We start from the raw sequence: 12838 nt of genomic DNA on the forward strand, positions 1-12838 counted from the left end.
CGTGAATCGTTCTGTGCAAATATTAGACTGAAATCTTGCCTTCAAAAAATCTTACTTGATTCAAAGTGGTTTAGTCCAGATTACGAATGGCTCCTGTCTTGGGAGATACCACTGTCCGTGTGAAAGGGGGATGAACATTTCATTCAGGGGATCAGGGGATGAGAAGCGTCATCCAGTTTCCCTCGTAGTTTATCTCGCTGACCAGATTTCTCTTGCCTGGTACTTGGTTTACTGACCAGACGACCGTCGTGCTGACCAGACGACCGCCGCGCTCACCAGACGACCGCCGCGCGTACGGCTACTCGCGGAGATATGGACCTAATAATTTAATGCTATCGCAACAAGTCACTATTGTACTTTTTACCAGCATTATCACTTGAATTCACAGGTAAGTTGACTTGATCTATTATTAGTGTTTATGTTTAACACATCGATTCGCGTAACGAATGCGGGTCTTCTCAGACTCCCGTTTGTGGCTGCCAATACACAAGGTCCTTGTTTATCTTTTAGACTGTTCTCAAGGCAGGAGTCTTGTATCTCCATCATTGTTCTATGGACAGAGCTGTTGCTGCCAGAAATGGAATCAGTCCAGTAACAGGGAGATGAGGTCTGTTTTCATCATGCTCGGAAGCGAACCATCCAGTTACATGAGAATATTAGGATATATTAGTTACAAAGAATATTAGTTACAAAGAAAGTAGGATGCTTGAATCCTGGAGAGATTTAACAAGTCATGTTTCTGTGCTTAGATCACCACATCATCAGTGTTTGTTCTAGTGTTGGTATTTATCGGTCATTCCAAAATGGTCAGTCTGGAGTGGACACGCTTTTCAGGTGGGTTATGGCTACCCTCTCGGATCCCGGTATAGACTGGGTTGTGTTTGATGGTTTTGTCTGTTTGTTGGATCACACTTTTTTTTTTAAACATTAAAAATGGCCTTGAATATTTATAGCATTTTACATGTTATTATTATTGTTATTATTCCCCAACTTTTTATCTTGTCTCATCACTGAAACTCCCCAACAGGCTTGGGAAAGGCGAAGGTGGAGTCATGCGTCCCCCGAAACATGACCCGCCTAACCGCGCTCCTTAATTAACACCCGCCAGCTTAACCCGGAAGCCAGCCGCACCAATGTGTCGGAGGAAACACCGTTCAACTGGTGACCGGGGTCAGCACGCAGGCACCCGGCCCACTAGAGTGCGATGAGCCAAGTAAAGCCCCACCGGCAAAACCCTCGGCAACCCGGACTACGCTGGGCCAATTGTGTGCCGCCCTATGAGACTCCCGGCCACGGCCGGTTGTGACACAGCCAGGGAATTAACCCGGGTCTGTAGTAACGCCTCTAGCACTTCGATGCAGTGCCTTTAGACTGCTGCGCCACTCGGCAGGCACCTCATTTTAGCCTCCAACACATTTTAGCCTCCGACACTCTACTCAGCAAACTGTATGTAGTCTAACACAGTGCCATCCGTTTTGTCACCAAAGCCCCATATACTACCCACCACTGTGACCTGTATGCTCTCGTTGGCTGGTCCTCGCTACATATTCGTCGCCAAACCCACTGGCTCCAGGTCATCTATAAGTCTTTGCTAGGTAAAGCTGCGCCTTATCTCAGCTCACTGGTCACCATAGCAACACCCACCCGTAGCACGGACGCCAGCAGGTATATTTCACTGGTCACCCCCAAAGCCAATAACTCCTTTGGCTGCCTTTCCTTCCAGTTCTCTGCTGCCAATGACTGGAATGAACTGCAAAAATCACTGAAGTTGGAGACTCATATCTCCCTCACTCACTTTAAGCATCAGCTGTCAGAGCAGCTTACTAGTCGCTGCAGCTGTACACAGCCCATCTGTAAATAGCCCATCCAATCTACCTACCTCATCCCCATATTTGTTTTTCTATTGTGTTATTGACTGTACATTTGTTTATCCCATGTGTAACTCTGTGTTGTTGTTTTTTGTCGCACTGCTTTGCTTTATCTTGGCCAGGTCACAGTTGTAAATGAGAACTTGTTCTCAACTGGCTTACCTGGTTAATTAAAGGTGAAATAAAAAAAGAAATCAAATACATTTTACATTACATTTTACATATTCTAATATAATATTAACATGTCTGATGACATATAGTAATAAAGTGGAGTAACACTTGGATAGTCCATCTGTAGATGCTCTACAGACTATCAGTAGCATTTCAACTATCCACTGACCCTAGCTCTAACCCTAAATGTAACCCTTATCCTAACCTTTACCCTAACCCTTATTCTAAACGGAACCATAGCAAACAGTTGCTTATAAACAGGTAGTTTGTTGATAGTATGACCATCGGTACTCATACACCTCTGTTAGCCTCACTGAAGCTACAACACTGTCAGTGTTCAACCTTACCATGTGATAACAATACAACAGAACACATGAACGGGAATGACATTTACTCTCACGGGTGGCGAAAACAAAACCGATCTTAAAACTACGCCCCTTACTAAGCCACGCCTCCAGGAACCGGTTGCTACATTGAACTATTGAAGGTTCCTTCATGAACCCCTCAACTAACCGAAGGTGTCAATCTGAACCATTGACTAGCAATGGTTCCTTGATGAACTCCAGGGTTCCTCGAGTCACCGTTAATTTTCAGAGCGCAGGATGAGACGGAGCTTTTGTGAGATAGTGGTAGAATTGTAATAGTCTAGCAGTCATTATGTATTTTGCGGGCCTATTGTATGTGTGTCACTGAGGCGCAACGAGTCCTATTTGCACTAGAGTGAGATTACCAACCCTCATCGGGGATGGGAGAGAGAGAGAGAGAGAGAGAGAGAGAGAGAGAGAAGGAAAATGGAGGGAGGAGGCAAGATGGTACGAAAGGGAAGAGAGAGGATGGGGAGAGAAGAGGCAGTGAAAAGAGAGCAAGAAGACAGTTGGTAAGAAAAGCGAAAAAGAGAGAGGGGGAAGAAAGACCAGGGAAAGTTTGAGTCTGAGAGAGGGAGATGGCAAAGACGCAATGTACCATTCTAGGACTAATGAGCTGTAGCAAAGATTCCATGACCTGGTAATTACATAGTAAGCATCATTACGGTTGGATTTCTTTCAAGATAAAAACAGGTAGCTCAGAGAGAGAGTTGCCTCAGAGTTTTTCCCGGGAACATAATCTCGTGTTCCAGCTCTCTATCCCATATTCCTTGTCTTGTATTCCCTAATCCATATCCATACCCACCCTGGGCAGCTTGTGTCCCTGGATAGGCACATTGGTCCATGTAGCTATTGAGGAGATGGTGAAAGACATAGTTTATTTACAGTCATTGATCAGTAAAGTTGTAGCATCTGCTCAACTGGACTCCCATTCCCATCTCACTGAGGGGTTGGCTTCAGAGCATTCAGCTCCGTTTCAAAGAACTGCCTGCTGCCACATTCACCATTCACACTGCTGACACCTCTCTCGCTCAACAACAACAAAAAAACACACGCGCGCGCACGCGCCCACACAAACACACAAAGAAACACACAGAGGGAGCAGCTCTGAATGCATCTGGCTGTGCCGGTAATGTGGTCCTATAGTGAGAGGTTAGGAGTGTGTGTGTGTATGTGTGTGTGTGTGTGTGTGTGTGTGTGTGTGTGTCAGCGAGCGTGCAGGGGTTAGAGGTTAGAGGCCTGAGGAGAATGGGTTGGTGGTATGTGGGCCAGTCCTGAGAGAACAACCACTGGCTATCTTACTGACCCTTGACCTTCTACCCATGACCCCTGGAAGAGGCCTTTTGTATCCACTGAGCCGACAGGACAGCAGAGCGTACGTGTGTGTGTGTGTGTGTGTGTGTGTGTGTGTGTGTGTGTGTGTGTGTGTGTGTGTGTGTGTGTGTGGAGGGGTTTTGGGGTCCCATCAAAGCCCTGCCCAAACATTGTTATCTGGACTCACCCTTTGACCTCTTGTCTTGAGATGAACCTTGTGGGAGGTCTTTGTGTGTGTGTGTATGTGTGTGTCCATGTGAATGTGTGTGTAATTTAGGCCGTGCTCTCCCCCTGTAGATGGATAATGGTTGTGTTTGCTCTTCTGAACTTCTCCCTCCCACACAGCTAGCACTGGTTTACTGGGTGTCTGAAGAAACACACACACACACACACACACACACACACACACACACACACACACACACACACACATTCTTCTATTCTTGTGGGGACCTAAAATGTATTTCCATTAAAAATCCCCCCCCACACACACACACCTCAGGGCTAAAAGCCTCTAATGCTCTTTTCCTCCTCCCCTCCTCCCCTCTTTAGAGGGTCAATGAAAGTGCCTGATCTCTATGGTTGTTATGTGAGAACACTCACAGAACAGAGATCCCACCCTGGCCTGGTCTACTCTCATCTACAGTGAGGGAAAAAAAGTATTTGATCCCCTGCTGATTTTGTACGTTTGCCCACTGACAAAGAAATGATCAGTCTATAATTCTAATGGTAGGTTAATTTGAACAGTGAGAGACAGATTAACAACAAAACAATCCTGAAAAACGCATGTCAAAAATGTTATAAAATGATTTGCATTTTAATGAGGGAAATAAGTATTTGACCCCTCTGCAAAATATGACTTAGTACTTGGTGGCAAAACCCTTGTTGGCAATCAAAGGTCAGATGTTTCTTGTAGTTGGCCACCAGGTTTGCACACATCTCAGGAGGGATTTTGTCCCACTCCTCTTTGCAGATCTTCTCCAAGTCATTAAGGTTTCGAGCAACTCGAACCTTCAGCTCCCTCCACAGATTTTCTATGGGATTAAGGTCTGGAGACTGGCTAGGCCACTCCAGGACCATAATGTGCTTCTTCTTGAGCGACTCCTTTGTTGCCTTGGCCGTGTGTTTTGGGTCATTGTCATGCTGGAATACCCATCCACGACGCATTTTCATTGCCCTGGCTGAGGGAAGGAGGTTCTCACCCAAGATTTGACGGTACATGGCCCCATCCATCGTCCCTTTGATGCGGTGAAGTTGTCCTGTCCCCTTAGCAGAAAAACACCCCCAAAGCATAATGTTTCCACCTCCATGTTTGACGGTGGGGATGGTGTTCTTGGGGTCATAGGCAGCATTCCTCCTCCTCCAAACATGGTGAGTTGAGTTGATGCCAAAGAGCTCCATTTTGGTCTCATCTGACCACAACACTTTCACGCAGTTGTCCTCTGAATCATTCAGATGTTCAATGGCAAACTTCAGATGGGCATGTATATGTGCTTTCTTAAGCAGGGGGACCTTGCGGGCGCTGCAGGATTTCAGTCCTTCACGGCGTAGTGGGTCATTGTCATTGGTGACTATGGTCCCAGCTGCCTTGAGATCATTGACAAGATCCTCCCATGTAGTTCTGGGCTGATTCCTCACCGTTCTCATGATCATTGCAACTCCATGAGGTGAGATCTTGCATGGAGCCCCAAGCCGAGGGAGATTGAGATTTTTTTTTTTGTGTTTCTTCCATTTGCGAATAATCGCACCAACTGTTGTCACCATCTCACCAAGCTGCTTGGCGATGGTCTTGTAGCCCATTCCAGCCTTGTGTAGGTCTACAATCTTGTTCCTGACATCCTTGGAGAGCTCTTTAGTCTTGGCCATGGTGGAGAGTTTGGAATCTGATTGATTGATTGCTTCTGTGGACAGGAGTCTTTTATACAGGTAACAAACTGAGATTAGGAGCACTCCCTTTAAGAGTGTGCTCCTAATCTCAGCTCGTTACCTGTATAAAAGACACCTGGGATCCAGAAATCTTTCTGATTGAGAGGAGGTCAAATACACTGCTCAAAAAAATAAAGGGAACACTTAAACAACACAATGTAACTCCAAGTCAATCACACTTCTGTGAAATCAAACTGTCCACTTAGGAAGCAACACTGATTGACAATAAATTTCACATGCTGTTGTGCAAATGGAATAGACAACAGGTGGAAATTATAGGCAATTAGCAAGGCGCCCCCAATGAAGGAGTGGTTCTGCAGGTGGGGACCACAGACCACTTCTCAGTTCCTATGCTTCCTGGCTGATGTTTTGGTCACTTTTGAATGTTGACGGTGCTTTCACTCTAGTGGTAGCATGAGACGGAGTCTACAACCCACACAAGTGGCTCAGGTGGTGCAGCTCATCCAGGATGGCACATCAATGCGAGCTGTGGCAAGAAGGTTTGCTGTGTCTGTCAGCGTAGTGTCCAGAGCATGGAGGCGCTACCAGGAGACAGGCCAGTACATCAGGAGATGTGGAGGAGGCCGTAGGAGGGCAACAACCCAGCAGCAGGACCGCTACCTCCGCCTTTGTGCAAGGAGGAGCAGGAGAAGCACTGCCAGAGCCCTGCAAAATGACCTCCAGCAGGCAACAAATGTGCATGTGTCTGCTCAAACGGTCAGAAACAGACTCCATGAGGGTGGTATGAGGGCCCGAGGTCCACAGGTGGGTGTTGTGCTTACAGCCCAACACCGTGCAGGACGTTTGGCATTTGCCAGAGAACACCAAGATTGGCAAATTCGCCACTGGCGCCCTGTGCTCTTCACAGATGAAAGCAGGTTCACACTGAGCACGTGACAGACGTGGCAGAGTCTGGAGACGCCGTGGAGAACGTTCTTTTGCCTGCAACATCCTCCAGCATGACCGGTTTGGCGGTGGGTCAGTCATGGTGTGGGGTGGCATTTCTTTGGGGGCCGCACAGCCCTCCATGTGCTCGCCAGAGGTAGCCTGACTGCCATTAGGTACCGAGATGAGATCCTCAGACCCCTTGTGAGACCATATGCTGGTGCGGTTGGCCCTGGGTTCCTCCTAATGCAAGACAATGCTAGACCTCATGTGGCTGGAGTGTGTCAGCAGTTCCTGCAAGAGGAAGGCATTGATGCTATGGACTGGCCCGCCTGTTCCCCAGACCTGAATCCAATTGAGCACATCTGGGACATCATGTCTCGCTCCATCCACCAACGCCACGTTGCACCACAGACTGTCCAGGAGTTGGCGAATGCTTTAGTCCAGGTCTGGGAGGAGATCCCTCAGGCGACCACCCGCCACCTCATCAGGAGCATGCCCAGGCGTTGTAGGGAGGTCATACAGGCACATGGAGGCCACACACACTACTGAGCCTCATTTTGACTTGTTTTAAGGACATTACATCAAAGTTGGATCAGCCTGTAGTGTGGTTTTCCACTTTAATTTTGAGTGTGACTCCAAATCCAGACCTCCATGGGTTGATAAATTAGATTTCCATTGATTATTTTGGTGTGATTTTGTTGTCAGCACATTCAACTATGTAAAGAAAAAAGTATTTAATAAGATTATTTCTTTCATTCAGATCTAGGATGTGTTGTTTAAGTGTTCCCTTTATTTTTTTGAGCAGTATACTTATTTCCCTCATTAAAATGCAAATCGATTTATAACATTTTTGACATGTGTTTTTCTGGATTTTTTTGTTGTTATTTTGTCTCACTGTTCAAATAAACCTACCATTAAAATTATAGACTGATAATTTCTTTGTCAGTGGGCAAACGTACAAAATCAGCAGGGGATCAAATCCTTTTTTCCCTCACTTTATATGCTGCATTCTTAGGCTTTATTTAAACCAGGATGTCCCATTGAGGGCATCGGATACCTCTTTTCCAAGGGACACCTGGGTCCATATCCACTAAGCATCTCAGAGTAGGAGGGCTGATCTAGGATCTGTCCATATAATCTTATTCAGTCATAGACTGTTCTCTCTCCTACCGCACGGCAAGCATACCGGAGCGCCAAGTCTAGGTCCAGACGGCTCCTTAACAGCTTCTACCCCGAGACTATAAGACTGCTGAACAATTAAGGAAATGGCCATCGGACTGTTTACATCTTATTTTCTGCATAGTCACTTACCTACATGTACAAATGACCTCGACTAACCGGTACTCCCTGTATATAGCCTCGTTATAGTCATTTTATTGTGTTACTTTTCATTACATTTTTTACTGTAGTTTATTTAGTCCTTTAAAAAAAAAATATATATATTTCTTGAACGGCATTGTTGGTTAAAGGCTTATACGTAAGCATTTCACGTTAAAGTCTACACCGGGTGTATTTGGGGCATGTGACAAATACCAATTGATTGCATTGGATTCATAATGATCTAAAAGGCAAAACTGATTCTAGATCAGCACTATTCTAAGACTCTATCTGGATACGGGCCCTGACCAAGAAAGCAGCTGCAGTATAAAACAGAACCTGTCATAGCAAAGGCAGTACAGTATGAGGATATGGAAAAACTGCTTCTCCAATATAAATCCTCGATCACACTTGTAGGCGATGTCATGGCGATATTAGCTGGCAGAAACACTTCATCGGCTCTAACGGTCGTGTCGCCACGAACTGCGCATGTGCAGGCCGTCAAATGAAAGGCACTCCTTTGATATAAAGTTGTTTTTGACAAAAATGAAAACGTGTCAGTTTGTCACTTTAACGAAGTTGTAGTAATGACAAGGTTCAGCTACTTAAACACATTGGCTTTGAATCTAGGTTTTGCCTTTAGAATTTGAGAAAATGAACAACTAAGGACACATTTTTCACTTCTCCCAATTGACTTGCCAAACCCCGGTCTGGTCTGTCGAGTGTGCTTCACGACTCCTTCCTGGAAGTGTCGCGTTGTAGCGCCTCGTTTTTTTGGAAATCTCTGTGGGCACACTACTAGCCATCTAGCCAAAACACTGTGATCAGAGGCTGCGGTCAAGAAACAAGCAGAAGCCACATAGTTCCTCTTCATGTCTCTTTTTCTAGCAGCCTCTAAGTTGGCATTTTAGAATGCTCATGGGGGGATATTGAAATGGGTTTACCATAATAATACTTTTCAATACTTATTCCTTATGGTTTATGTGGCACAGAGGACCAACAACAGAACATACATTTTACTTTCTTATGAATGTAATGGTAGCGAAGCATTAAGAGTGTTTTAACTAACTGTGATTTTCACATCTACCATAGAGAGGGTTTTATGAAGGTCCGTCGTCGGTATTCGAGTCGCTACTTCTGATTGGCTGCACCTCTACTCTGGGATGTGGGGTGGGAGGTTGAGATCAGTGGAAAAGCATCTTTTTTTAGCACTGTTTGACGTGGGGGGTGTAGAGGCTCCTAAATACAAGACTGAAGTGTGTGTGACAGAGAGTGTGGGGGGAGGGGGGGGGTCATAAAACAGACACAATAGTGCTGCTGCTCTCCCCTGGGAAAAGAAAGAAGGGGAAGAGAGGGAGGCGATGGGGAGGAGGGGGAGATGAAAGAAAGTGCCACATCCCTGTCAGGGGGTGAGGGATGGGGGAGTGTGGGGCTTCTTAAGACCCCAAAGTGCCATCAGTGCATCTCTACTTTTATCTCCTTCCCTCCCTCTCCTCTGCTCTCCTCTCTTCCTCTCCTTTTAAAACCCCTCCATTCTGTGATTTTAGAGGTGTGATGATGACTTGTCTTGCTCTGGTCATTACGTTGTTTTGTCTTCCGTCTCTTCCTTTCCTCATAAACTGCATCAGTGTATTAACTGGCCCAGAAACTAGCATTATGCATATATATGTGTGTGTGTGTGTGTCACTGTATAGTCCAGGGATCATCAACAAGTGGCGATGGCCTCCCAAGTGGTGCAGCGGTTTAAGACACTGCATCGCAGTGCTAGAGGCATCAGTACAGACCCGGGTTTGATCCCGGGTTGTATCACAACCGGCCATGATTGGGAGTCCCATAGGGCGGCGCACAATTGGCCCAGCGTCGTCCAGGTTAGGGGAGGGTTTGGCTGGGGTAGGACGTCATTGTAAATATGAATTTGTTCTTAACTGTCTTGCCTAGTTAAATACAAGGTTAAATATAAAATTTAAACAAACTAGATTCAGCTACGGGCCAAATTATTCAAAAAAAATAATTGACAGAAAAATGCCCAAACATGAAATCATGTGACTAAACTAAAGAAAAAGAAACTACACTATGAAACAAAGATAAAGTATTTAAAGAATGATAGTAACGCTTTGGGGCACCTTGAATTAAATGTTGGGAAAAAAGCCAACTCGGCTCCTTCATTCATTGAATCAGATGGCTCATTCATCACAAAGCCCACTGATATTGTAACCTACTTTAATTACTTTTTCATTGGCAAGATAAGCAAACTTAGGGATGACTTGCCAGCAACAAACGCTGACACTACACATCCAAGTATATCGGATCAAATTATGAAAGACAAGAATTGTACTTTTGAATTCCGTAAAGTCAGTGTGGAAGAATTATTGTTGTCTATCAACAATGACAAGCCACTGGGGTCTGACAATCTGGATGGAAAATTACTGAGGATAATAGCAGACGATATTGCCACTCCTATTTGCCACATCTTCAATTTAAGCCTACTATAGAGTGTGTGGCCTCAGGCCTGGAGGGAAACTAAAGTCATTCCGCTAACCAAGAATAGTAAAGCCCCCTTTACTGGCTCAAATAGCCGACCACACTGCCTGTTACCAACCCTGAGTAAACTTCTGGAAAAAATTGTGTTTGAGCAGATACAATGCTATTTCACAGTAAACAAATTGAATTTCAGCATGCTTATATGGAAGGACACTCAACAAGCACAGCATTTACACAAATGACTAATGATTGGCTGAGAGAAATTGATGATAAAATTATTGTGGGGGCTGTCTTGTTATACTTCAGTGCAGCTTTTGACATTATCGATCATAGTCTGCTGCTGGAAAAACATACGTGTTATGGCTTTACGCCCCCTGTTATGATGTGGATAAAGAGTTACTTGTCTAACAGAACACAGAGGGTGTTCTTTAATGGAAGCCTCTCAAATATAATCCAGTTAGAATAAGGAATTCCCCAGGGTAGCTGTTTAGGCCCCTTGCTTTTTTCAATTTTTACTAACGACATGCCACTGACTTTGAGTCAAGCCAGAGTGTCTATGTATGCAGATGACTCACCACTATACACGTCAGCTACTACAGCGACTGAAATGACTGCAACACTCAACAAAGCGCTGCAGTTAGTTTCAGAGTGGGTGGCAAGGAATAAGTTAGCCCTAAATATTTCTAAAACTAAAAGCATCGTATTTGGAACAAAACATTCCCTAAACCCTAAACCTCAACTAAATCTTGTAATAAGTAATGTGGAAATTGAACAAGTTGAGATGACTAAACTACTTGGTGTAACCCTGGATTGTAAACTGTCATGGTCAAAACATATTGATGCAGTAGTAGCTAAGATGGGGAGAAGTCTGTCTATAATAAAGCGATGCTCTGCCTTCTTAACAGCACTATCAACAAGGCAGGTCCTACAGGCCCTAGTTTTGACTTACCTTGACTACTAATTAGGTCGTGTAGACAGGTGCCGCAGTAAAATTAGATTTAAAAAACAGATCAAAAACACCTTATGGGACAGTGGGGACTGTGAAGCAACACAAACATTGGCACAGACACATGCATACACACACACACACACACACACACACACACACACACGATAACATACGCACTATACATACACATGGAATTAGTACTGTAGATATGTGGTAGTGGTGGAGTAGGGGCATGAGGGCACACAGTGTGTTGTGAAATCTGCGAATGTATTGTAATGTTTTTAAAATTGTATAAACTGCCTTAATTTTGCTGGACACCAGGAAGAGAATCTGTTGCTTTGGCAACAGCTAATGGGGATCCATAATAAATACAAATACAAACAGATATAATATTTGAATAAAAACATAATAATTCCAAACCTTGTATGCGATCACGTGTCTCTCTATTATCTGTGGTAATGCTTGGCAACAGATTTCCAAAATTAAAATCACTTTCCTGTTGTTTGAAAATTCCCCCAAATATCTATATATTTAGAATTTTTTGCTCAGAAAACTTGGCCGCCAGTTGGGGGAACCCTGTTATAGTCTTTCATCTTGTGCTTTCCCCACACCTTGCTCCATAACAAAACGAGGCAACAGTGTGCTTTAGGACCATGCGGACGCCTCCGATCGGTCTGGTAGGCTGTTTGTAGTGTTTATTCGACTGGATAAAAAAAAATATAATACTAATATTGCCCCCCCCCCACCAAAACCAAAGATGCGCCCTTGCATGGAACATTCCATTGATATCAATACAAGTGGTCCTTGTATTGATATCATAGCTTGCAAGTTCCAGGCACAACAATAGTTGAGAAACACTGATTTAGGCAGCAGTCTTGAAGATGATCTGAAGTAAGGATTGGCCCCTGACTGTCATTGCTGTAAGATTGAAAGGTAGGCTAGCATTAGCCTTAGCAGTAGTAGCATTGCCAGTTAGCATTGAATGCTAGGGTGGGATTCCTCTAGCAGTCTGTTAAGGAAACGGCTCGCCTTTCGGATAAGGGGCTAAAGAACTGTGCTGAGATGAGTGTGTGTGTTTTTTGTGTGTGTGTGTGTGTGTATGTGTGTGTAGGCCGCATATGGACTGATCAGGGGGTTTAGAGTAGTGGGGATTAGGTGGGATTGACCTAGTGTTGTGACGTGTTTTTCTCTGTCAGACAGCCTGACTATTTAGAGAGCAGATTCACACTCAGTCACACTCACACGACTGGGCGGCTTGCCAAGGCTTCAATTCAGACAGCCCTCTATAGACCAAGGCCTCAATGCGTCTTAATGGGAATACCTCCATTATACACACTCCTCTGTCTATATTGTCGCCTCGTGTTAACAGGGTGATTACAAGGATAGTTCACCCAAATGATGTTACTTACGATGAAAACTTGCGTCGGCTTCAAGACCCTGGTGCTTGCCTACGGAGCAGCAAGGGGAACTGCCCCTCCCTACCTTCAGGCTATGCTCAAACCCTACACCCCAACCCGAGCGCTACGTTTGCCACCTCTGGTCCCTTGGCCCTCAGCTCC

General features: G+C 44.9%; 1 protein-coding gene across 2 annotated transcripts in view; it reads left to right on the forward strand.

The window, feature by feature from the left end:
• Window positions 1–320: 320 nt before the first annotated feature.
• The window catches only part of LOC115162509 (protein GREB1-like), a 67886-nt gene continuing 55368 nt past the window's right edge, over window positions 321–12838 (forward strand). For both annotated transcript variants that reach the window (XM_029713865.1, XM_029713866.1), the window contains exon 1: window positions 321–388. The gene's annotated coding sequence lies outside the window, so the exon portion shown is untranslated. The remainder of the gene's footprint in view (window positions 389–12838) is intronic.

This window comes from Salmo trutta, chromosome 25 (assembly GCF_901001165.1).
Source record: "Salmo trutta chromosome 25, fSalTru1.1, whole genome shotgun sequence".
Classification (NCBI taxonomy): Eukaryota; Metazoa; Chordata; class Actinopteri; order Salmoniformes; family Salmonidae; genus Salmo; species Salmo trutta.